This window comes from Cucumis melo, chromosome 10, assembly GCF_025177605.1.
Source record: "Cucumis melo cultivar AY chromosome 10, USDA_Cmelo_AY_1.0, whole genome shotgun sequence".
In the NCBI taxonomy this organism is placed as follows: Eukaryota; Viridiplantae; Streptophyta; class Magnoliopsida; order Cucurbitales; family Cucurbitaceae; genus Cucumis; species Cucumis melo.
In genome coordinates this window covers 20,527,557-20,550,899 of record NC_066866.1, presented here as the reverse complement: position 1 = coordinate 20,550,899, position 23,343 = coordinate 20,527,557, and the positions used below count along the sequence as shown (strand labels likewise).

At 37.7% G+C, this 23,343-nt stretch overlaps 1 protein-coding gene and 1 pseudogene across 3 annotated transcripts in view; both read left to right on the top strand.

Annotated features, from left to right (window-relative positions):
• Positions 1-23,343, top strand: part of LOC103495059 (gibberellin 2-beta-dioxygenase 6-like) — a 56,054-nt gene that overhangs the window by 5,334 nt on the left and 27,377 nt on the right. The window contains exons 2-3 of one of the 3 annotated variants that reach the window (XM_051090853.1): positions 22,552-22,682; positions 23,034-23,123. The gene's annotated coding sequence lies outside the window, so the exon portion shown is untranslated. Of the gene's footprint in view, positions 1-22,537; positions 22,683-23,033; positions 23,124-23,343 lie in introns of those variants that run through there. The other 2 variants (XM_051090852.1, XM_051090854.1) reach the window with 2 other exon arrangements.
• Positions 9,853-12,096, top strand: LOC127151344 (ATP synthase subunit a-like; annotated as a pseudogene).

Here is a 23,343-nt window from a genome sequence, read left to right as displayed (position 1 = left end):
TTCAAGGGTTCTCCCCAATTAGATGTGTTGTTTGGAAACAAGCACAACACTCAAAGGTCCCTCTCGTGATCGACGTCAACAAGAGTTTCTCGGTGTTCCACCGACGACAATCAACGTTGACCCAGACAATTTGCTCTGATAACAATTTGATGTAGCCTAAGTAACCTCAAGGTGAAATCCTCCAAGAACAAAGAATGTAGATCTTTTATTTGAATGATTATGTGTTTCATACAAGAGGAGAAGACTCCTATTTATAGAGTTCTATTATAATTGGGGGTTAAAAAGGGAATTAACCTAGAATATTACCTAATTACTCAATTAACCCTTAGTCTTCTTACATCACTTGCCCTTAGTGTTTAGTTGGTTAGGTCAAGTAGAATGTGTTGGGCTCCCTCAATATCAGAACTTGTGTGGGAAACTCTTTACTTTTCGCCTAACCAAAATCGGACCTGCCTTGACCTTAGAGTTCAGCAGGTTAGGTCAAGCAGAATAAGTTGGGCTCCCTTAGTATTTGAACTTGTGTGGGAAACTCTTCACTTTTGACCTAACCAAAACAAGACCTGGCTTGTCTTTAGAGTTCAATCGGTTAGGTCAAGGAGAATATGTTAGGCTCCCTCAGTATCAGAACTTGTGTGGGGAACTCTTCACTTTTGGCCTAACCTAAACCAGACTTGCCATGCCCTTAGAGTTCAGCTAGTTAGGTCAAGTAGAATGCATTGAGCTCCCTCAGTATCAAAACTTGTGTGGGAAATTCTTTACTTTTGGCCTAACCAAAACCAGACCTGCCTTGCCCTTAGTGTTCAACTGGTTAGGTCATGTAGAATGTGGTTGGCTCCGTCAGTATCAAAACTTGTTTGAGAAACTCTTCACTTTTGGCCTAACCAAAACTAGACCTATCTTGCCCTTAGTGTTCAGCCGATTAGGTCAAGTAAAATGTGTTTAGCTCCCTCAGTATCAGAACTTGTGTGAGGAACTCTTCACTTTTGACCTAACCAAAACCAGATCTGCCTCGCCCTTAGAGTTCAGTCGGTTAGGTCAAGTAGAATGCGTTGGGATCCCTCAGTATTAGAACTTGTGTGGGGAACGAGTCCTTCAGACGGAATGCAGAGGCAATGATGGGTTAGAAGCATTACCGGGTGGAAAAGCTTTCTTTGTCATTGGAACTAGCAAGAGTTCACCGACCGCGCTATGGTCTTTTGTGTTAGGATCCGAGTGCCAGGGAATACGAAGACGAATAAGTGAAAGAATAGAACTTGAAGACCAGTTGGAATAGCTATCAAAGGACAAGTTCAAAAGATCTACTAGCGACGGTAGGTTAACTAGTTAACTAGTTTGAATGCTTCCTATTTGCTGTCTTCCACGCCCTACTTATACTGCTTGGAAACACGTATTCTCTTTCTCCTTGTGCAAGCTTTCTTCCTTCCTTCTTCTTAAATTCTTTGACTTAGAAAACAAAGGCTCAAAGTTCATTGAACAAAGTTAACTAAAAAATTCAGTTGCTTTTCTTCGCAAATTCTTTGCCCCTTAGACTTATTTATTCTACCATATTCATTTCCTTGGACTGATTTATCCATATTCACCTTTGAATCTTCTGTAGGAAGCGAAGGGACTAAGTGCAATGAGAAGGAGTTCGACTTTAATCTAAAGGAGTCCATAAGATTAGAATGAACAATGATCTTTCTTCATGGAAGCCTAAATCATCAAAATCAGGGCGATTTTGGCCTCAAGACGAGATAAAATTGAGGGAATTTCTAAAACCCAAACTCGATCATTCTTTGAGCCTTTATAATTGAATCAAACCCATTTTCATCCCTTATCATGAGAAAAACTTAGGGTTTCCATCAACTTCTTTATGATGAGTTGGATTGAATTGAATATGCTTTAAAAAAGGCTTGAATACAAATACAACCCGTAAACGAGCGAGAAGGGTCTAAACCTGCTATCCTAAGAGTGGCAAAGGCGAGAGGCTTAATAGGAAGCAAGGTCACGTTCGTAGGAATACGTTTAAGGCAGGGAAGACATGTGAGTGTGAGATCTTCTTCGTAATCAAAACTCTGAAAAGGGTAGCTGATCAGAGCTATAAAGTAAGGTAGCATTCTATATGGGCATCATGAGCCTGAGGTTTAGGTTAGTGGTTTACCTACCCAAGTCGTTATACCTTCCTGGAGGATATGATTGCCTATCCCCTGAATCCGGTATTCATACCCGATACCGTTACGTGGGCTTCAACCTTCACTGATTCCACTAGTTTGGTGAGCCTGAGGTTTAGGTTAGTGGTTTACCTACCCAAGTCGTTATACCTTCCTGGAGGATATGATTGCCTATCCCCTGAATCCGGTATTCATACCCGATACCGTTACGTGGGCTTCAACCTTCACTGATTCCACTAGTTTGGAGGGCTGATTCATTCCACAAAACTTTTGAGTATGCTGCAACTTCGAATTATCCATTCCAATGCTCCCACCAGTACTACTTCATATTCTCTTCCAGGCGGCGGGGTTATTGAATTCGGCCTAACCCTCCTCGGGGGACCTATCCTTCTTCCCCTTTTTGCCGAGACAACGGATCCCTCTATTCGGTAGAGCTTTTTGATCCTCTGCTTATGGGAGGTTGTCCAAGAACTCTTCTCTTCCTTTACATACCTTATTATACAAATTGAGAGAATGAGATCTTTCTGAAGTTGACATAATATCTAAAGAGGAATATGCTTGACCTATGAAATTGAAGGAAGCAGCCGATATGGATCCCCTCAACCTAGAAGGGAAGGTTTCAATATCTCAGAGAGGAAGCATAACAGCCATGGATAGGATAATACATTGTCCTTTCATGATCAGCTTCCTCAGAGGTTGAGTCTTTATCTTTAGTCGTTGTGTAAGAGAAAGCGTCGACGCAATTCAAGAAAATGGAGCGCTCCTCCGGACTATCTTTCCATTTGATCCACGAGTTCAAGAGGACCAAGAGCAAAGAATTTGCGAAGGACTGATCAATGGAACTAAAATACTTGGTCTCTCGTTTGTACCGACCTGAAGAGCTCTTCCTCAACCTAAACGAGTGGGGAATTTCCTAATTTTTGTCTGACTCTTACCCAGCCTCCAGCTTCTTATTGCATAATTTAGACTCTCAAATTTTTTAGCCTCGTTGGTCTCACTTTATACCTTTCTTTCTAAATAATCAGCTTGATAATTGAATTCCTACTGATGGAACTCTTTCCACTTGTAAACTCGAGAAAGCCATGAACTCGAGAAAGATGTACTTGATGATCACAGTTTAAGAAACATCTTATGGAAGAAGTTTAATATGGTTCAAAGGATATAGGAGGACCTACAAATCAATAAACAAAGAAAAGATATTGTAGTAGAAAAGATCAAAGAGTACCTCTAAACAAAGGGATGGCCGGAGGAGTAAACCATTTCAGAACTATCGGATAAGTACTTGAAACTAGATTGGATAGCGACCAACCTACTGCCGCAAAGACCCATAAGAACAAGAGAACTCTGAATCTCATTCATCTTTTGAAAAAAGTCATACGATAGCGTTGGCACCAGAAAGACTAAAAGGGGGCCAATGACTTCTTTGATCTTTTTTTGTAGATAAGTTTAGAGAACTAGATGCACATGCCACGTATCCCAGAGAACCGAGGAGGAAGCATGAAACCATTTTCACGCCTTACTCACACTTTTAGACAGACAAGAGACTAGACGCTAAGAGAAAACCTTCAGGAAAACGTCTCCATCATTCGAAGTGGGAATCACTTGCCCACTTTCTTCACTAACAAAGGACCTTGGGCGAAATGAGCTTCTACTCACTATAAAATTGAGAAAAGATGAAGGAGGAAAGGTAAGAATTGAAAGGTAGAAAACTCCTTCTTCTACGCGCTCCGGAGGAGTCTGATTCCATATTCAATCAGGAGGGCTTTCAACAATGACTCAGCCTGAATGAATGATCCATGCATAAAGTACAACTCGAGAGAATAAGAGACAAAGCTTTAACTACCATCAGTGGGCTAGTTCCTCTTCATATCGATCGAGATATTCTAACCTCAATCTTCAAGTGAACCATCTCTTTGTACTCTACCATATCGGTCGAGATATTCTAACACCACTCCGGAGGCTCAATGCAATATGAGTTGTTGTAGGTTCATTGTCACTCCTTTAGACTGGTTTCTTAGCTCAAATTAAGAAAATGAAAGTAAAGGCAAGACTGAAAGGTGCGAAGCAGCTCGACTTATAAGGAGAGGTTCAAAGAATTTGAAATTGAATAAAGAGAGAAAACGAGTCCTTCAGGTTGAGAAAAATTCAGTAAAAAAAACTATTATAATAAGATAAGACCAGTCTATAAAATCCACTTTTGAAATGAAAAAGAAGATTTAGTGGAACCTACGACAGCTCATATTACATTGAGCCTTCGGACCGCTCTGTTAGGAGTCCGAAGGACTATCCATATGAACCTGTGGTCTCATTGATAAGGATATTTCATATTCAACTTCGAACCCGTCTTCTGGAATATGAAATTTCTTTCTAGGATGAGTTGGATCCCGTGCCATTTGCTTAACACATTTATTCCTTGCCTCCTAACCCAAAACAGAAGAGAAGAGCACCTATCCTTTCTCATCAAAGTTATGGTCTCACCTTTGTTCCGATCCCGTAATAGGAGTTGTTTTTTTCTGCACTAAGATTCTGATTATCTCTTCAAAGTTATTCTTCTTTTCTTTTGAATAGTCTTGTAAAGAAGTCGATGAATCAAGGGCTCAACTGAAAGGAGAGGAAAATCAGAGAATAAGAAGTCCAAAGGACTCGTTCATTCCATAATTCTTCTTTTGAGTTGTCTTGTCTTAAGACTCCTAAATAATTAATATGGATTTCTCAAAATTCTTTGAGCCTTGTTCATTAATTTGTTTTGAGTTGAGTTATTTCTAATCTGAAGGGCTCCTAATCAAGGGAGAAGGACTTTACTTTCAACTCCTAACGGAGCCTGTCCTTCCTAACCTCAGTCGAGTTCAATGAGGCTTGAACCTCTTCTTTTGTTTTGAGTCGAGTTATTTCTGCACTCCTCTCTTTCTTAGTCGAGCTTCTTCAAACCCTATTGTTTTGAGTCGAGTTATTTCATTAATGCACTCCTGAACAGTTGTTTCGTTTCGTGCCTTCGGACCTGTGGAATGACGAATATGAATTCAGCCTCCAGGCCACTCAAAGTCGACTTCCATAAAGACAGAATATCTCAAGTTAGATTTGGGAATCTACTAAAAAGATTCAAGCATATCCTTTTGCTTCCCTGCGCCGAAACCAACTAATTCGATGGGAGCTAACTCTTTTTCTTATGCTTGGTCTTACACCTTGAAAATGGTACTTCTGACTAATGCTACCTCTTCAGACATGGAAGAACTCTTCCCCGACCCCTAACAAAGAACAACAAAAAACTCGTAGTTTGTTCTAGGATAGTGGGCTACTCTCAATTGACGGATGAGCTCATTCTCTCTGTCTGGAAGTCTGTCGAAACGTCTCATTCAACTTCTTTTTAGATATTGATATTATGTTCTTCTGATAATGGAAGATCTCATACACAGCTACTAGGTATCATTCAACTGACTCCCCTACTATGGAAAACAGCTACTACTCTGTATCCACTTGGTCAAGGAGTTCTACTCCTATTCTATAGCTTCTCGGACAACTATACAGGAGAGCAACACCTTATCCAACTAACATCCACGTCGGCTATGCCCTCTATTTTATGGACTTGGACGAGCTATTGCTTGAGGCTAGTCCTTCTTTCAGACTCAAACCACTCCTCTCTCGCCTCATTGAACAAGGGAAGGGCTTTTTGACTCCCTATTGAAGACGCTTTCTAAGCTGCAATGAGGCCTAACCCAAGATTTCTTGTTCTCGCTGCCTTGTCTAGCTTCTGCTTTCTCTTATGGTTCCTCTTTAAATATTATGTAGTTACCTTCTTCAGAAACTGGGATAGATTCTTATCCAATCCCTATCTCTGGGGTTCCTCTCAAAGTGCTGCCATATGGGGACATAAATCCTATTAAGTTAAGTTGCTTTGCTCCTCTACTCGATCCCAAAACTGAGACTAATGACTGATGACTTTCCTCTGACTAGTAGGTTGACTCTACCGGCCAATCATGATTCAGTCTCCCTAAAGAGAGAATACAAGGACAAGAAATTTATGAGGTGGGGTTCCTCTATCATTTCTGACTTTATGGTTTCACATTTCATCCTTTTATGACTCAACAAGAGCCCTGCGAAGATTTGAGTGTTTTCATACCTTTTCCTATAATAATGAATGTTAGGAAAGACCTACGGGAAGAGGAGGAAGTCAATGAACATCCGTAAAGAAATATAAGAGGCTCAATATAATATGAGAGAGGTTCAAAGAATTTGAGTGTACTTGTTAGAAACCTTATATGAAAATGCTCATTGAAAAATGTCTTTCCCGGCTAGTCCTCTAATGTCCTTCATTCAATAAGTAGGGTGCTCGAAATTGATCTTAGCCTCTATTCGTTTTGGCCTCTCCCTTCGTGGTGTGGGCAGCACACACTGGAAAAGAATGCTTTGTCTCTGAGAAAAGGTATTGAAAGAAGGACTAGAAAAACCATCGGAGTGTTACAATTGACTAACTCAAATCAGAAGAGATAGGAGAAAGCCCGACCATTAAATAAATTGAATAAGGGACCAAGAACAAATTCCATAAATCAGTCCTTCCTCCGAAGGAGTCATAAAGCAAGGAGAATTTCTGAGTTGCACTCTTGAACTCAAATTCTTTGAGCCTGAACAGTCTCTTATTATTGAGGGCTTTGAACCTCTCCTTCCTAACCTCACTTAAGTTCAATGAGCTTTGAACTTCTCTTTTCAGATTCATATGGATTTTTGACTCATTTGGAGTAGCTTAATTAGGCCTATTCAAAGGCGAACTTTCAGTCGCTTTTTGCATTCTTTGAGCGTCTCATTCATAAGCACATATTCACTTTTCACAATGTAGAGGCTTAAACGAATACAAACTACAATGAACAGGAATGTGGACCAAAAAGTTTATTAGGCCTTTTGGCGCAGATGAGTTGCTTTGACTTTGAGTCCTCAATCTCGATGGGTTGCAATATCCTTGTGAGGAAATTCGAAGATAAGTTTAGATCATAGCCAAAATCCTGAAACTAGATTTTTTTATACGAACAAGAGAATAGATAAAAGTGAGTGTAGTGCGTGGCGCTCATTGTAGTATCCTATTAGAAGTTGTGCCTCATATTCTTTCTTTTTTTCATTGGGGGCCCTCTCACTTCTTTCATTTGAGATTGCTCCTCATCTTGCACTCCCTCCTTTTCCGTTTTCTTCCTTTGATTTTAGTAAGTTCATGTCTCCTTTTGAGTCTGAGCCTTATTACAGTCAATTTTTCTCAACAACCCTTTCCTGTATTTGAAATAGAAGGACCATTGGATGAAATCATAAATGTCCCCTTAGAAAGGGCATTAGATGAAATAGAAGGACCGTTGTAAGAAGATAGTAGTTGAAGCCTTATACACTAAAGCAGAGAAAAAGAGTTTAGCACTTATACATTTCTGTGCAGCTAAAAATTTTAGACATTCTATTCTGACGCATAAAGTAGGTTGGGCTAATCTGCCCACGTACCATTACTTGCTGTCAAGGCTAGCCCTATCAGGAAGGACAGCACGCTGGTTGTGACAACTCTCAGAATTGGAGATAGAGTCCTTTTTTTGCGATCAAGGATGTGATAAAGGGGCAAATGCAGATCTACTGGCCCATCAAAAAATCGAGTTTTCTTAAAAAATTCCTGGTGATCTCGAATGCAAGATTAGAAGATGGGCAATGGACCTTATACTTTGATGAATCATCCATAGTGGTGTAGGATTTTGGAATCATCAAAAAGTCCACATCTTTCTCCTTTGAGTTTGCCTTTCCATGCTCTAATAAGAGTGAATAATATGAGGCCTAGGGAATTGTTGTCATAAGGGTTCTCGTTGGATCTCAGACCAAAGCAAAGGAAGAAGTTGGACTTCTTTCCTACGTTGATACTTTGTATTGCACGCTTCTTCTATTTTTCTATATAGTGTGAACACCTTGCCTCCTATTCATTAGTTCCAAGAAAGGAGTTGTTCACGTCGCCGATTTTTGATCTAGTTGCAATAAGTTCGCTTTTTTCGTCGAGATTGGGTTGGTGTGAAGCCTCAGTATAAGATCGAAAAGAATGAATAAGGATTCCAAGTGAGATGCCCAAGATCAAAGGGATGAGGGGAGAATCAAGAGGGCGTAGAAGGCTAGGCTTTCCGATTATTTTGAGGTTTTTAGTAAAAGAAAGCTTATCTTCCTTTCACTTTCTTTAATCCCAAATAGAATATTGCTCAGCTTCAGCACTTGCACAAGTATTTGCTTCGCTTCTTTCTCTCTTACTCCTCACTCTCTTTTCAGTCGAGACCTCTGTTAGGATCAAAGAGGTCTGGAGGACGGGTTCATAATCCATTGAATGACTCCTTCTATGGGAGGCCCTCAATCTTTGTTTATATCCATATTCACAGTCGATCTTCTTCTTCACGTCTGGAGGACTAGTCCGAAGGACTGATTTATATCCATATTAACCTGTCTGGAGGTTATGAAATAATTCGACTCAAAATGATGAGAGGTTCAAAGAATTTGAAAGCGAAACTCCTTCCTTATCCCTTATTAGGAGTGCAACTCATGAAATTCCACTAACCCCGTTTGAATATGGATTTCTCAAATTCTTTGATAAGGAATTCGCTTTACCCCTCTCCTTCCTAACCTCAGTTGAGTGGCTTCGCCCCTCTCCTTATTTGCTTGAGGGTTCATTCTATAATTGGATAAGGAAGGAATTTGCTTTCAAATTCTGAGATAATTCTTCGATCCTTATTTGTCGTGTTATTTCATAACCTATAGACGGACCCTTAATTGAATCCATATGAATCTGAAAGGAGAGGCGGAGTAGAAGTTGAATGAAAGCGAAAGTCCTTATCCTTCAAATTAAAAGGAGTGCAACAAGGAAAATTTCACTATTGGAAACGTCTTCAATTCGTGGCGCGAAATCCATCATTGGCTAAGCAATCATTTGGTTATGCAATTTTGAGCTTTGCTCTAACTGAAGCTATTGCATTTTTTGCTCTAATGATGGCCTTTTTAATCTCATTCGTATTCCGATCGAAAAGGTTTCAGTCTCACATCTTGAACATCAGAAAATCGTCCATCTTTCTATGGACGAGCTACTTTCGTTCCTCGTCTGGAACTTTTAATTTGTCCATATGCACCTGTAGAATTCAAAGCTCAAATTCTTCGAGAAATCTTTGACTTTATTCATTGATTCAATCGAGACCTCTATAACTCATTCAGAGTAATTGAATTGTGCTTATCAATTTGAACTCCTACTCCGCCTCTATCTGAATTGGTTCTACGTAGCTTAATTAATCCGAAGGACAGGTTCATATGGATTTTAGATTCCTCTGGAGTGGTCCGAAGGCTCAAAGAATTTGAGAAAAAGAAAGTCCTTGGACTTGAAAGAGGACGCTCAACTGAAAGGAGTCAGATTCAAGCTGAATCAATGAAAAAGGGATCGACTGAAAGGAGAGAAAGAGGCTCAATGAAATATGAGTTCGTTCGTCATTCCACTAGAAAAAAAGGATTCCACATTCAAGAGGACTAGATAATAGCCTGAGTCGAGTAATAGGAAGCGGACTAGTCCAAAAAATGCTCGTTCCTCTAATGTTGGGTCTTACAATAAACCTTATGACTCTAACTCTTCTTAAAAAAAAAAGCGTCTCTTTATATATAGATCAGTCTTAGCTTATCTCAAGCAATGTCCATCCCATGTCTTTCTTGGTTAGACCAACCCAAACGGTGATTTCTAACAAGTCTTTCTTCATTTTTCTTAAAAGAAGTGGAGCTACGGGATGAAATGAAAAGTATTTATGACTCTGACACCCAACAGCCTACTTGAGCAATTTGCCATTCTCTCATTGATTCTTATGCATATAGGAAACTTTTATTTCTCATTCACAAATCCATCTTTGTTTATGCTGCTCACTCTCAGTTTGGTCCTACTTCTGCTTCACTTTGCTACTAAAAATGGAGGAGGAAACTCAATACCAAATGCTTGGTAATCCTTGGTAGAGCTTATTTATGAATTCGTCCCGAACCTGGTAAATGAAGAAATAGGTGGTCTTTCTGGAAATGTGAAACAAAAGTTTTTCCCTCGCATCTCGATCACTTTGACTTTTTCGTTATTTCATAATCCCCAGGGTATGATACCTTATAGCTTCACAGTGATAAGTCATTTTCTCATTACTTTGGGTCTCTCATTTTCTCTTTTTATTGGTAATATTATAGTGGGGTTTCAAATAAATGGGCTTCATTTTTTTAGTTTTTTGTTACACGTAGGAGTCCCAATGCCATTAGCACCTTTTTTAGTACTCCTTGAGCTAATCCCTCATTGTTTTCGCGCATTAAGTTCATGAATACGTTTATTTGCTAATATGATGGCCGGTCATAGTTCAGTAAAGATTTTAAGTGGGTCCGCTTGGACTATGCTATGTATGAATAATCTTCTCTATTTCATAGGAGATCCTAGTCCTTTATTTATAGTTCTTGCATTAACCAGTTTGGAATTAAGTGTAGCTATATCACAAGCTCATCTTTCTACGATCTCAATCTGTATTTATGATTGAACAAAAGCGAGGCTCCATAAGGCGTGGAGCGAAACGACTGTTCAAGAGTGCATTATGAAATAACTTAACTCAAAATAAAGGATAAAGAATTATCAAAGAATTTGAGAGCGAAAGTCATTGTCCCTTATTATTCTTAGGTGGGAGTGCATTATGAAATAACTCGACTCCAAATGATAAAGAGATGGGCGAAGCGAAAGTTATTATCCTTATTAGGTGGGAGCCCTTTCTTTTTTTAAATAACTTGACTCCAAACATAAAGAAGAGGCTCCGTTAGGAGTTTTAACCGAAAAGACTTATTCCTTATTCTTAGAAGGTGCCCTTAAGATTAGGTGAAGGCTATTTATCTGCTCAAGAAGACTAGCTTTGAGTTGTTCAAGGAATTCGTAAAACACTCAATTCCTAAATACAGGCACATGACCCTCTCCTTTTGGTCTCGCTACTTTGTCCCCCTCTCCTCGCTCACAGGACTAGAGAATTCTCTCATTGGTGTCTACCCTTTGCTTTGGTAAGTAGCACCTGTCTTATTAAGGCCGAAGGGCATGACACTGTCAAAAATCTAGTCCCCAGGGTGTAGTATATAGTCAACGCAATTGGAGTTATGTGCTTAGGATCCATCCACGATTATACCCTCAAAACCCTAGAAAGATAGGAATCCAGCTCACCAGACTGTGTAGTCGACCAGGATATCGATGAGATCTCAAGGGTAATCATCCTTGGGACTAGCCTCATATCTTTGTAGTCTACACATATTCCTATCCTTTCACTCGCTTAAAGGTAAGGGTTCGAGGCAAGCCTGACTCGAATTTCCTTCAGGTGTCACAAGAACCAGATGTAAAAGCTTACATGAGGAAGAACCAACCATGAAATTAAGACTGGGCCTATACCCAACGAACATCCACAGCAACGACAACGTTGTGGTGGCCATTCCCCGATCTCTAATGAGGTATCCGAAGAGTTCACAGCAGTCAACGAGAAGTTAGCATTGGCTTAAGACGGGAAATTCAGTAAATTGGTAAATGGGTCTTGCTCATAGCATACAAATCACCTATGTTGGAGCATTCAATATCCGTCTCGCATATTCATATCCAATCTGGAACGATTGATCTTGCTTGTTATATTTCATACCCTAACTCGGGTGCCCCTTAACCTGACGCGGGGTTCCACTCCTTCTAAGGAGTTTTCTGCCACTCGATAGCAGTTACATATAGAAGAATAGACTGAGTCCCCGCCTAAACGAATAGCTCCGATTAGAGTGCCATGTTTTGAGTGCCATCTTACTTAACATTCGTGCTCTTGTCGAGACTGCTGCCGATAGAGCCTAACCATTTTTTTATATGTAGAGATTCAAATCTTCGAATATGCCGCAAAGCTCATGCTTTTTCTTCAACAACTACAGGGGACCCTAGTCTAGCTGCTGCAAGAACAGAAACTAATCCTACTGAATTCCCCTAATAAGCAGGCTTCTCTTCTGCTGCAACCGCTGATGAGAGATCTCATTCCTTTCATACAAATATCCGAAGAAGATGATCTCTGCCTTCGCGCAAACTAATAGTTAACACCTTCCACGTAGTGGGAAGTTCCCACTCTAGCTGCCTCTTTCTCACTTCATCCCTCTCTCCTAACTTTAAGCCTAGGCTTTCTTCCTCAACCTCTCCAATCCAAACTCCCTAGAACAATCAAAACTCCAAAAAACTAAAATCAACTACGAGTTTCTTTTTTATATTCTAGTTTGATTGTATTTTATTTATGTTATATTTTATTGTTGGTTGTTGGTTGGTTCTTTGCCCCTCAGACTAATGCTTCTTCCGAAAGGGAGACTGAGGATTGGTTCCTCCTCCCTTCCCTTCTTCGCTTAAGGGCACCGTCGATCCGAGATTCTAAGAAGACTGATTCTATTCAATGGCACAGCCACTGACCCTTTACTCTCTCACATATTCTAACCTCTCCCTCTACATGGGTTGCTTCAGAGCTTGTTTTCTCAGTAAGAAGCGGGGATCAAGAAAGAGCAGTTGTCCGACTTGCATCCTCTCAAGGTCGTATTCTTTTAGTGGTCTCTTTGAAAATAAAGTCAAAGACTTTGCGGTCCAGAGGATCGACTGAAAGGAGAGCGAGACTCAATCAATGAACATGGGCTCGACTAGAAAGAGAGAAGTTAGAACCATTAGATTTAGAGGTCTCAAAATGAAAGACGTTCGGATGCTCAAATCTATGATTTTGGTCTATAGGAGGACCAAAAAATAGCCGAAGATCAGAATTTGATTATCGACTACTTATTAGATTTTTATCTTCTGATTTCATTCCCCATTCGTAGAGCTTTATAAAGAGAAAAAGAAGAGCTTCGCTCGCCTTATATCTAATTCTTTCAATTGTGGGAGAGGATAGGTCTAATTCTTAAATTCTGAGAAGTGCAGTGGGAATAGCTAAACTAGAGTTGGCATCCATTGATAATGAACTTCTCGTTGGCAAAATGTACCGAGATTTGGTCGGTCTAATTCATCTACAGAAAGAATGGTAGATGAGATGGAAAAACTTACTCATTTGCAAAAACAAAGGGGAAACCGTAGGCAAGAGGGTGGAGTAGAGAGCAAAAGAAAGGAGAAGAAGATGCTACCAAAGAACTGGGAACAAGCCTGGTAAACCGCGGAAAAGGGGTTGGCTTCCTCTGAGGCCCAGCTCATGACTGCCCAAATCAAGAGAAATTGAGTGCATTGATCACAGATGAGAGAGAGGGGGAGAAGTTCCCTCCCTCCTCACCCCTGAACACATTCATCTTCTCCCTTAGGTGATATGGCTCTAAAGCCAATCCTTCGATTGATTCTATAAAGAACGAGATTATCGAGATCTTACTCTGAAATGGAACTCAATTCACATCCTTGCTTTCCTTGAACTTCTTTCTTTCAAACTACTCCTACGAAGCCTTCCACTAGGCTTTTCAATCTTCTTTGAACCTACTCTTTCTTGTTTGAATGTGTCTCACATAACCTATTCAAAGACAGACGATTCCTCTAGCTTTCCTTAGCAAGAGAGAGTCCCAGGTGACGAAGGCTGATTATTCCACACCAAGGGTGCATCCTCTGAGGTTAGACCTGGTGCAAGGGTTGCCAAAGGGAGAATGAGATCTGATCGAATAACTTCTTGCCTCTGAGCCCTAATTCTTTTTCGAGTTTTTCCTCGTCAACAGATCTAATAACGAAAGACCTAGTCCTCGCTTGTCCCGTCTTTCTTCTGTGCCTCATTCGCTCTATGGGATTCCTAATTCTTCTTTTCATGCGGAAGAAAGTTTACACGTCAAAGAAATGTCAAATAAGAGTTCTTTCGACTAAGAAGTATTGAAAAACACCTAAGAAAAAGGAAAAGAGAAAAAAGCCTTGATTTGAGTAGCGATCCGATCGAAGAACAAGAATTGAAATGGCAACTCTCACTGGTAGCCGCCTCAATGAACAAGGGGCGGAAAGACCTGATGGTGCAACTTCCCTCTCTCTACTGCCTCTAAAAGGGCAAGGGAAACTATCCGTGGCTCGAGAAGCCTGGCCCTATCTTATGACTTGGTATCCCCCTAGTAGGATAGTCGGACTGATTTATGGTAGGCTTGATCTTTCTTTTCTTGTCCTTCTCTTTATTCAATGAGCTTTGATTCTCTTCTATTAATCTAAGGGCTCCTTTGAATTGGAAGCATAAGGACTTCGATTATTCTAGAGTGGAGTTATTTCTAATTTGAAGGACTCCTTCTAATCGGATAAGGAAGGAATTCGCTTTCAAATTCTGAGATAATTCTTTGATCCTTATCAGTCGAGTTATTTCATAACCTAACGGAGCCTTGTTCATTGACTTGAATTCGATCTTAATCTTTCTTTACTTGTCTATTTTATACATCTCAAAATAGAGTAAAAAATCTATATAGTTTAGAAGTGGATTTCCACAAATTCTTTGCTCCTTTCATTCTCTATATTATTCATGAATTCGTAGAAAAGATACTCATCAAAATTCATGTTGTGCCAAGAACCAGATTTGAACTGGTGACACGAGGATTTTCAGTCCTCTACTCTACCAATTAGGCTATCCCGGCAATTTCTGACACATTATCCATCTTTGAATAGATGACTTTGGTCTATTAAGAAGAAAGAGATAAAAGGCTCCGTAAGGAGTTGACCTAGACACAAACAAAGAAATCAAGATCAAGCCATCTGGAGGCTCGACTGAAAGGAGTCCAAGATTCAAGTTGAATCAATGAATAAAGTCAACTCAGAAGTTCTACACTCAAATAGCTCGGTCGCATAGGAGGAGTAGAACAAAGGTTCCAAGAAAAGTTCGTATGTCCTTATCGATGAGACTGATCAATGTTCTTGGCTAGCAAAGAAAGCATGAACAAACTAGCACATAAAAAACAAAAAAAGATATGAAAACTTCTACAGCAACTGGGCCTGATTCCCCCTTTCTCCCCTAGTCAGCATCTCATGCTACAGATTCAAGGGGTTCCGCGACCTATTCCCCGCCTCAAAACCTCTACTCTATTCTTTCTTTCTTCTTTCTGCTCGAGCAATAAATAACCTATCCTAATGGCATCTGCCATCCGCCTGTGGAATGAGGAAGTCGTTGGGGAAGCTGAAGTTGGTTTGTCCCCATGTTTGCTTTTCTTGCTCTTATTTATCATATTGCGTATTCTAGGATAAACTCCCACTCCGCGGCAGAAAGAGGCAGAAGCCAATAAAGAGGCCGTCTCCGCCATAAGGCATTGGATGACGAAGGAGACATAAGAAAAGCCCACTACGCGGGGGCACCAATAAAACTCAAAATCATAGAGCTAAAGTTAGCGAATAAGAGAAGAGCGTCAGCGGAAGCTAAAGGTTCATGCTCGACCCTTGCGTTGAGTATAAAGAAAATGTAGCGATTTGAGACCGGGTTCAAGATTCTTCCTTCGAAAAGGTAGGTTGCAGGAGATTTTTGCTGCTATCTTTATCCCCAAGGCAAGAGGAAAGAAGGCTCAATGAAATATGAGTTTCGCTCACAAAAGACAAAATGGGTTTCCGGTCCCCACTACCATGAGTGAGTTCTCGTTGCTTGCTTCTATAGTACGGTCGGGGAGGAATAGAGGTAGTGCTTATTAGCAAGGTAAGATAAAGCAATCAAGGGCCATATCTCTAGCATCTTTCTCCAAAAATAGACCGCACTACGCGGATAAAAAGGCAAAGGTTTTCAGACTACTCCTTCGGAGGCTCAAAGAATATTGAGAAGCGACTGGAAAGAAGGTGAATATTCCATTTCATGACTCCTAACGAAGCGGTATTGGTATTTACTTCTAGTCCTTAAATACCAATACTCCTCTAATGAACAACCCTGTTTATGGTCCAACTAATAAACAAAACTCTTCTCGTGTCATAGAGAGAGAGTACGACCCTTTGTTCAAGTCTCGAAGACACCATTTAAAGGAACACTCGCCTGCTTATCCTAAAGTCGGGTCGAAGGAGTGAATTCCATCTTATGTGATTACGTTTCCAGCTCCCCCCTCGATCTTGTCCTTAAAATGATAAGCATATTGAGTTGACAAAACTCTACCTAAATTTTGAAACTGTCGGCATCTCTCTCTCTTCACATTATATATATTTAATAAACACCATATCCTAACAAAACCTCTAGTAAATCAACCGATCAATATTATTTTCATTACTTTTTCTCCTTCTCCACCGTAACAATTGTCGACTACTTCATCTTCAATCGTTATTTTCTATAACTAACTCGAAACGATCTTCGATTTTGGTTGTTAATAATTTCAATCTCTCTTTTATATATTAGGTCTTTTTTTAGTATCTATCTATGCTTTGTGTGTAGTCTTCAACGAGGAATTATGCACTCAATCTTTCTGTAAGGGATGTTTTCTTTAAAAATATATCTAGGAAAAGAAGAAACTTGCTTGCTTCTAGAACATACTTTATTATCTAGTGAAAACTTTTTGTGGCGACGATAATAAAATTCTCCTAAAAAATTAAAGGAACCAATAAAACAAAGATGTAGATCCATCATCCTTAAATGGGATACGAGAACTTTATTCCAAAAGAAAATTGAAAAGTTAAACTTTTATATATAGTTACAATAGGGAGGGATATGTGATCTCCACATAGTTACGCATGAATGATTTCAAGAGATGTGATATCTTTTATATTATTATTTAAGTGGTAAAGATTGCAAGGATAACATAGGAATTTTCAAAAGATTTAAAGGTAAAAAGGGAAGGTCAAAATTCTCCCCTTATTACCCCTTTTAATATGTAAAGATAAAGATTAAAGATAAAGATTTTAAAGTAGCAAAGATAAAAGATGTATATTATTTCCATCCATCGCATATTGTAACTGGTTGCTCCAATAACTTGACAAAGGATTGAATCTTTACTTTTTTACAACACCACCTCTTTTTTTCCTTTTTAAAATTTTATATTTTTCAAAGTTGTCGATCTGCCACCTTGTATATATCAACCATTCCTGATTCTTAATTACTTGAACAATTTTCTTTGCACATCAGCTCTAAAACTTTGGATTCTATTATTTTTGCTGGGTTTTCTAAAAAATATATTAAAAATGCAATTGTCCAACATAAAAAAGATTTAGGAAAACATGAGATTGTTCTGTACTAAAAAAGTTTAGAAAAGTTATTTGATATAAAAGGAGCCTATGCCCTTGTTTTTCAATCATCCCCGTTAAAAGCATTTTGTATTTTAGTGTGGTAACTCTAATTAAATTCCTTTTGTATATTCTTAGTTGGAGAGTGAGTATAAGGTGAGAGTGGCAAAAACTTTGAGAGTGTTCTTGGAATGGAGGTCAGGAGAGAGGAAACTATTTTTATGATTGTAGCGATTTTTTACCTAATAAGTTTCTTTCTTGTTGGTTTTTCTTAGAATTGGAAGTTTTCTTTAATTTCTCTATTGTTTTTTTTTATATATATAAGATTGGGAGGTTTTATCCCAACAAATTTGACTCACCATTTTCACTAAATGCTTCGATTTAATTTCTAAATATTCAAAACTAAATTTAAAATCTATTTGATATCTATTTGATGTTTTGTTATTTGGTAACTAGAATTTAAAATATTCAATCACAATCGAAGCTTTTATATGTTTTGTTAGAGTACACTAATTTCATCCAAACAAATTCCATTATCTTTATTTTAAAAAACCAAATCAAAATTTGAAAATTTTGAGATTAAAAATCACTTTTGGTCTATAAACTTTTGTGGAAATAACAATCTAGTCCTTGATCTTTTGTTTGTAACTATAAGTCTTTTAACTTTTAATTTTATAACAATTTAGTCATCTAACTTTACAATGTAATGTTGTTGCATTTCGATCTTCCAATACACAATATGTTCGATCAAATTCAGCAACTGGTACGTCAAAGACAGAACAAGAATAACAAGAAGGATTGGTTAAGAAAGTAAAAACTGAAAAACAGAAAAAGATTAGTATACGGCTGAGTCGCGGAACACGCTCTCTTTAAGACGCTTCGCGGCTCTGCTCTAAATTGTGCTAACAGATTGTTGCCCCATCGTCCCAAAGATAAAACAACCTCTCGTCTTCAATTGATTTTGCACGAAAATCAATTGGAATCAAAATCACTCAAAATGACACACACTCAAAGCTCGGAACCTTTGTTTTTCACAAAATGAGAATGAGAAGAATGATTTGTTTTTTGTATTTTGGAATGAGAGGAAAAACAAGGTATATATAGTGGTGGATAGGAAGCCAATGGTCACAAAACGGTAAAAAAATTTAATAATGTTAATAACGTTTCACAATTCTTAAAAAAGCATTTTAGAAAATTAAATGAAATTTTTAATAAAAATATATAGACCTCTCCTTGACCCGATCGACGGTGTGCGTGTAGAGATGTAGGCATGTCCTAATTTGCCCGTCTCCTCTCTCCTTTTAAAACTTGGATGCCCTAAGGGCCAAAACCTATTGGCCAACCAATAGGTATATGAAGGAGCCTCCCCATTCTAAATTGATCAATGTGGGAATGTTTTGGAGAATAAAATAATATGTTTTTTCTTTTTACAAATTTTTCATCCAATATGTAACAATTTCGTTGTAATGATTTCAAAATTCGATAATTTTCTTTCTGTTGGAAATTAAATTGTTACAAACTTGAAAATACAAAGACTAAATTATTATATACCAAAGTTTATTAACTAAATTAGTAAAAAATAAAAAAATATAAAAACTAAAATCGTTACAAACTAGAGTTAGGGGACTAAATGGTTACTTTATCGAAATTTGAGAATAAAAATAGTTTTTAACTGAACTAGAAAATGTTTTTAAAATAAGCTTTGGTTTTAAAATTTTGATTAAAAATCCAATCATTGTGATGCACGTTAGGAAAAAAACAATTAATTTCCAAAAAACCAAAAGAAAATTGGTTATCGAAGAAAAACCTCACCTAAATAATGAAGAACAATCCATAAAGCCATTTGTCGTTGATATTTTACCCGAAGAAGACAAAATTCATTACAGGTAAATATACTTTCATGATTCTATTTTTTCCAATTTCCTAAAAAACTAAAATAAATGGTTTTAGATAATTAAATCATCAGCTCCCTTATCCCAACAGAAATATTTGAATGACGTGTCAAATTGGTTCCATACACTTAACTCCTACGTGTCACCAATAAAATCTCCATGGCCTCCGGCCACCTTTAGGGGTAGTAAAGTTAGGATGTATAGATGAGAAAAATTGTAGGCGTTTTTGGAAGCTGGGTAGGCAACGAGAATTTGAAGAAAGAAGAAGTGTTTAACGAAAGTCAAACATGTGTTGTGGATGACCCTTTAAAGTTATTCTTTTGGCTTTAAAAGCTATTCCTTTCGGTTTATGTTTATTAAGCATTATAGTGCATGTTTATATGTTCAATAATTTATTTATAAAATGTTGTCCTGAATAAAATGATTTCAAACTATTAGTTCTGAGCTAGTTTTATGAGGTTGACTCCATATGCACATATGAAGGTAAGGCAAGCTAGATGTTGATTCGTCGAGTACATGTCCACCTAGGGCAAGAATTTTGGTGTGAGATGTAGCGACCAAAGTAAATAGTTGCTTGTGTGAGTTTGCACATTCAAGCTTAAGCGAAGCCGAGCAACTGAATGTTTAATTGTTACTCACCTATGCGTTGGTTGTATAAGTTTTCCCACCCTAGTCAATCGAGAGTGTTGAGTTTGTTTCATCATTTAGGTTTGAATATGTCGAGTACATGTTCGTCCTATAGTTTGAACGGGTTTAAGCTAGTGAGGTTTTGGCGTGAAATGCATGAAAAGGGCTTATTGTTGGATAAACGACTAAAAGAAAGAAAATGATCATGAAACCAAGTTTCTATGCATTATAAAATGTTTTCCTAAAACTTGTCATTCACTGAGCATTAGGCTTATGTTTTCAAAATGATTTCCCCTTCAAATACTTAAGAGTTCCACACATCCCATAGAGATGTTATTGCCCTTGACGTATAGTCCCTTAGATTTCATTGTATCGCATTACTTTAGTTTGCATATAAAGTTAGTTTTTTATAAAGAATTTAATTAATATCTTAGCATATGTTGTAAGAGTGGTTGTCAACAAGTAAAGATGAGTTTACTTGCCATGGCACTGTTGTCACATAGTGTAGTTAATATTAGGGGTGTAATTGGGCCAGATCGAGTCAGGTTTCCTTTAAAACCGGCCCGACCCAAAATGTATTGTTTATTAAGTAGGAGAGCCCGACCCGACTCGACCCACATTTAGGTCGGGTCGGTTTTTTTTCTTTCTTTTTTTTTAAAAAAAATCCGAAAAAATTACCATAACAATGGAACTACCAAAAAATTCCAAAGGAACCATAATCTTTCATGGGATTCAGCTTTATTACATCAACATGAAAGTACCAAAAGATGCAAACACAAAAAGACTTCCTCAACACAATACTTGAACAAAATTGAAAATTCTTCCATTAAATCCATTTCAACCAATTCTTCAAAATTCTCATAATTACTTCCTCATCTTTTCTTCATCTACCAAAACAAAACATAATGCCCTGGTATTGATTATGTATAACTTGTATACTCTGTTAAAAAAACCATAGTGGTTTAAACTCACATCTAAGAACTCTGTCAGTATGTAGAATAATCAGAACATAACCAAAACATAAAAAAGTAAATCAAAGTACTTTTTAATAAGAAAATAACATACAAAGAAAAAATGTGAGATGAAATAATTTAATAGCTATATAACTCTATTCCTATTCCACCATTGTTGAATAGATCAAATCTTTGTTCACATTTACATAGAATGTAGATTAGAGAGAAGAGTGAAAGAGCAATGACAGCCATAAAGAGAGAAAGAGAGAGAGAAACTAAAATAGAATGTCTATTTTTCTCATATATAAAAAATGGGTTCTAATTTGTTTCTCAACTAAACACTCAAAATCCCTTGTTTTTCTTTATTGAACCAAAATCATGTTGATTCCTCACAATAATCGATGAACACCCAACTTGATTTTCAATTCATTTTTCCATTTACACACCCAAAACCCCCATGTTTGAAGCAATTGCTTTGTGGGTTATTCGATTTGGAAGGCGAAATGAAGAAATTAAGGACTTACTATATGCATTTGGGACACCCACCAAACATGGAATGGCGATGGATCTTCCCGTTAGCAATAGGCTTGATGGTTTCTTTGTTCCTTCTCTTTCTTTCGATGGTGGCCTCCCTGGAAGTGAATCAGTTCGGTTCGGTTCGGTTTTTTCACCCCTAGTTAATATGCATATTGAACATGTTATTTAAATGTATAGCAAGCATCAAGAAATTTAAGTTTCATCCAGAAGTCGGATATATGTCACCTTCATCCTAGATGTTGACATTTCTATCGCATCTTTAGTTTGTGAGGGCAAATCGGAGGGGGTGCGATAGTTGAAGTTGGATAACATATATTTATTGTCAAAGGTAGTCGTCAACATGTGATAGTGAACTGATGGATAAAACCATTAAAAACATTAGAGGGAGGGAGTGTTGAGGTGACACTTCAAGAAATCCGATTTTTTTCGACGTCAAGAAAGACGTCGGCATAAAGACGTCGGGAATAAGAGGTTCTCCCGACGCATAAAGAAGACGTCGGGAATAAGAGGTTTTTCCGACACACAATTCATGCGTCGGACACAAGACGTCGGGAAATAAGGGGTATTCCCAACGCCATAAGTAGGCGTCGGGAAAATCTCAATTTCTTGTAGTGTGAGTTGGTAAAAATAACAAAACTCAACTTCATAAGTCGTTTAAGTTAGGTCGTCATTTTTATTGACAAATTATCACGTTTTGGTTATTATTATTATTATTATTATTATTATTATTATTATTATTAAAATTGAACACAATTTTCATAAAATGTTAACAACCATTTACACCCATCTTATTCGATATTAAGTTATTTATTTCGAAAGAAATTTAAAAGTTTCTTTTAGTTATCATTGTTTTGATTTTTGAAAATATTGTTGAGTAGATAATAAAGCGAGAAATTGAGTGGTCTAACAAAAGGTATTTAGATTATATATTATAAGAATCTAAATATTTTTTTCATCATTTTTATTTAGAAAATTATTTTAAAATGACAAATCTTACGAGAAAGATAGTAGTATGTGTACATATATATAATATATTAAAAAAGTATAGACATCTTTGATATTGTATTTGTATATCCTCCCCATACTATTAATATATACTTAATATCTTTGATACCTTTCCTACCTTAAAAAGTTTCATATGCGCAAGGGAAGACACATTTTAAATATATTTTTAATGTGCCTCTATATATATATTTATTAAATTCATAGTATATCGAGACTCTTGATTTACGGCTGGTATATATATATAGACAAAACTGTTCTTCCCGCCCAATTGAAATTATATTTCTCTGCGCTCCAAAACTTTCACAAGAAGCTAAGCGGAATCTCACAACAATGGCTCCGAGAAAGAAACCTACACGTCGCTCTTCAATCCTCATCGGTAAGCATCTTCACAATCAAATCCTTGTTCTTCCATAGATTCTCTCCATAATTTTGTTGCTTCTTTCATTCTTTGTTCCGTTGCTCCAGTACTAGAATTGCTTAACGAGGATTAGGGTTTTCCGATTAAGTTTTTAATGGTTGAAGGTTGATGAAGTTATTGTTTCTGATGCCACTTTTTTAGTATGTAATTTGCTCCTTTTGTTTGTTGATTTGGGCTAGTAGGGAAGGAGGGACATGCTGTTGATAGTCATAGTAAATCTTATCTTCGGTTAGATATCTGTGAATAAGAAACGATGTTTGAATAAATGTACGAATACATTTTTTGTTTTCTAACTTTGGATTTGTTTAGGTGTTGGAGAAAAGTCTCGATCTCAGGGGAGTACTCGTTTGTGCTCGTTAATCCGAATGATTTTGATAGTCATAGTAAATCTTATCTTCGGTTAGATATCTGTGCCTATCTTTTGGTGTTGGTTTCACTCTTCACCTTCTTTTATTCCCTTCTGCTTTGTTACGGGTATTAATTAAAGAAAACATAGCCAAATCACATGAATTGTAATGGGCTATCCCCCGCTTTGCTTTGCACTGAAATCTCAATGGAAGATTGGAGCATAATAAACAATTGTCTTCTGGCTTGATGCAATTAGAGATGCATTAGCTAC